This window comes from Centruroides vittatus, unplaced genomic scaffold, assembly GCF_030686945.1.
Source record: "Centruroides vittatus isolate TY-2023 unplaced genomic scaffold, ASM3068694v2 contig_2571, whole genome shotgun sequence".
Lineage (NCBI taxonomy): Eukaryota > Metazoa > Arthropoda > Arachnida > Scorpiones > Buthidae > Centruroides > Centruroides vittatus.
The window spans coordinates 1-4,033 of NW_027121632.1; positions in this window are offsets into that span (position 1 = coordinate 1).

The following is a 4,033-nucleotide window of genomic DNA, read 5'->3' on the forward strand; positions in this document are numbered from 1 at the left end:
CTCACAATATGACATGTATTCAATATAGTGGCCTTCTGTAGTGTGATGTATGTGTTTCTATTCAATTGTAATGTGCCCAGGCTTTTGTGTAGTGTGTCTGGTATGACACCTGTAGAAGGAGAGAACAACAGGTACAATAAGCACCCTATCCATCCTCCACAGATGCCTTATTTCCTGGGCGAGTTCTGTGTACTTGCTAATTTTTTCAGTGCATGCGTTTTGTATATTGTGAGTGTTTGGAATGGATATGTCTATAATGTATGTGATTTTATTGTGTTTGTCAATGAGTATGATGTCTGTTCTGTTGTGGTAAATTGTTTTATCTGTGATTATGGCTCTGTCGTAGTACATTTTGTGCGTGTTGTTTTCCAATACTGTCTGTGGAATGTATTTGTAGTATGGTTTGTGGATGTCTACTAATTTGTGTTTCTTTGCAAGCTCTTGGTGTATTATATTTGCTACTTGATTATGTCTGTGTAAATAATCTGTCTGTGCCATGAGCTTGCAACCAGATGGTGATGTGTTGTATAGTTTCTGGCATAATGTGACATTTTCTGCATGTGTCATTTGTGAGTGTTGCATCTTTGAGTATGTGTTTTCTGTAGTTTTTAGTATTTATGACCTGATCCTGTATGGCAATCATGAATCCTTTCCGTCTCCCCAAAGAGGCATCCCCGAGCTAACCAGCTGTTTGACGCAGTTTTGTCAACAAAATCCTGGGTCAGATCATAAGGATGCCTGCCATGGAGTGCCTTTCGAGCCCACGATTGCTTAATGGTGTCTATGCTTTTTATATGTTGTGTTTTGTCCATATGATGTGAATGTAAGTTTAATGGTGTGTTATTTGAGTCTGCTAGAGTTACTGCTTTATGTAATTGTGATGTTTCTTGTTTTTTGTAGAAAAACTCTCGCAGTGACTGTATTTGTTTGTAGTGAAGGTTAACTATGTCAATCAGGCCACGTCCGCCATCTTTACGTGAAAGGGTTAGTCTTTCTGTGGCGGATTTAGGATGATGTTGTTTTATGCTTAGTAAGTGTTGTTCTTGTTTTCCTTTGGAGTTGCTCGAGATCTGTGTGAGTCCAATGTATAACTCCAAAAGAATATGTGAGTACTGGAGATGACATATGTGTTTATTGCTTTAACTGTGTGTTTTGCATTTAACTGTGTTCTGAGAATAGCATTTAACCTACTTTCGGTATTCTTTAATTAATCTTTGCTTTATTTGTGTATGTTCTGTTAGTTTGGCCTGTTGGAATCCTAAATACTTGTAGAACTCGCCCTCTTCCATGGATTCAATAACGTCTCTATTTCCAAGCGCAAAATCTTCTTTCTTCAGGATTCTTTTTCTATGTGAACTGTTTTGCATTTATCTAGGCCAAATTCCATTTGTATGTCCTTGGTGTATGAATGTGTGATTTGTAGGAGTTGATCTAATTGTTTTTGTGTGGATGCGTAAAGTTTTATCTCATCCATGTACATTTTTCTAGATTCTGCTTTGTTTGTATGGAAGTGTTACTAACCCTGAGATGTAGTGTTGTTCTCCAGTGCTGCATACTGTTTTGAAAGAATGCAATGAGTGATGGATGTATTTTGTACATGTGTAGAATATGTAGCAGCCAACTGTGTGGAACGCTGTCGAATGCTTTTCTGTAGTCTATATATGCCATGTGTATGTTTCTGTGTTGTTTGTGTGCTTGCCGTAGAATGACTGAATCTATGAGTAACTGTTCTTTGCATCCCTCTGTGATTTCTACGACAACCTTTTTGCTTGTTCCGTTAGAATGTCGTGTTCTTCAACATGTTTGTATATTTTGTTTGCAATACAGGATGTCAATAATTTGTAGAGTGTTGGAAGACATGTAATTGGTCTGTATTGTGTGGGGTCTGTGGTATTGTTGTTTTTAGGTTTCATGTTAGGTGATGCCCTGAGTAAGAAAATTTGGCATGTCTTGTGGATTGATGATGATGTGTGTTAGGTGTTTAGCTAGTTCCTGGTGCAGTGATGTAAACTTTTTGTACCAGAAATTGTGAATGTTGTCTACACCAGGTGTCTTCCAGTTGTGTGTTCTGTTAACAGTGTATTGGAAATCATGTATGTCTTATTTCAACACAGGGCATAGTTGGTATGTTGTGTAAGTTTCTGTTCTCCTCCTCGATCCAGCCTGCATCAGCATTGTGCGTGACAGCACTGGACCAAAGAGAAGACCAATATGTTGTGAGTTCTTCTTCTGTTGGTGTGCCACTGTGCTGTGTATCAGTGTTTGCTTTGTTATTAATTTGTTCTGTAAAAGAGTTTTTCATTGTTTGTAAATAATTTATTTTGTTGTTTTCGTAGTGTACATGTTTTGTATCGTTTGAGTCTACGTGCTTTGGCAGCAAGTTTTTGTTTTAGTGTATCAATGTATTCTGTAATGTGTGTGTTGTGATGTTCATGTTTTGTGTGTGTTTTTAATTTCTTGAAAATGTTTTTGAGCTGTTTTCCTTAATTTGGGTGTTATGTTGCTTTTAGTGTATTGTGTCAGCCTGCCTAATTGCTGTCTAATGTCATTTATTTGTATTTCTATTCTTCTCTGCCAGGCAGGCTTGTGATAGAATTGTGTTTTCTGTGTATTTGTCTGTGATTGTACTTTCAGTCCATGGTGTGTCACTACTGTGACTGCCCCAGCATAAACTAATGTATGAATGTCTGCGAGTGTAGAAATTGAATGAATGTAGTGTGGTAGTAAGTGAGTGTTTACATAATTTAGTGTTTTTCCTACTTCCTTTGACGTGTTGATTTTTGGTATTCGTGGTCGTTGTGTGGGATCTGTGCCTGTATATTTAGTGAGTGTTTCCTGAAATATAAGTGAGAGCGTATTAACTAAATCCATGTCTATGTTATCAGTGATGGATGAGGAAGTGTCTGTAGTATCATTAGTGGTAATTGTTGTATGTGTGTTATTATCAATGCTTGTTGCTAGATTATCCTGACAGGTTACATGATCTTCATTAATGTTAGATGTTTCTGTCTGTTGATGTATTTGATCAGCAACCTGTTGTTTGATAAGTTCAAGTGTTGTTTGTGGAATAAGGTTGTTGTGTATAATTGTTCTTTTTTGATCAACAACCCTTTGTTCGGTGACAGTGAGATGAGGATACTGTTGTGTGAATCTATGGTGTAGTTGTTGTCTGTATGCTGTCATGTTTGTTTCGAGTTTTGTGATGGTGTAGTAAGTACGGATGATAAACTCGTTCATTTCTACTGTCCATTTCACCCGTTGGTGTGGTTTCCAGTCTTTGTGGTCTGTGAGTGCATTACCACAGAAACACCAAAGCTAGATTGGTTCCTCACATCTGTTGAAGGCATTGCAGTAGCCATGCTTTGGCTGGCGCTGATTTCGCTACCGGTAACCAGAGGAGAGACTGTGGCTTATTTTTCATGGTAGCGAACATGGCGGCTCGTCTCTGAAATAGTGGGGACTCACGTTCTAACCTAATCTAACCTATTCTAATAATTTGGTTGGCAAAAATTATGGTAATTTATTAGAATAGGTTAGGTTAGGTTAGAATCTGCGTCTCTACTGTTTCTTCTGTTTGCTGGAATCGGAGACGAGCCGCCATGTTCGCTACCATAGGTAACATCATTCACCTTATTATTATAGCCGTTATTAGCCCGATAGCATACAACAGGGGTTGTCTTTGCTATTACGATGAATTGGGTTTAGTAGAGTTGTTTGTTGATAATCAAAGTAATTATTATAATTGAAATAAACACGATTAAGATTCTTAAACGAAGGAGAAATTATTTATTTTGACATCGTCACAATGCCGGACTTCAATTTTTAATGTATTTGATTCAAAATGTGGGCTCACCACTTCAAATTAGTAGTGACTTGCCCTTGTACTGTACATTATGCTTTTCCGTTAAAAACAGTCTTGCCGTTCATCTATTTAACACTTTTCACCGGGAAATTTTGAATTGAAAGAATATGACTTTTGGTAAGCATCGGAAATTTGTATGTATTTAATTGGGACATGCTGCCACTACTGTTT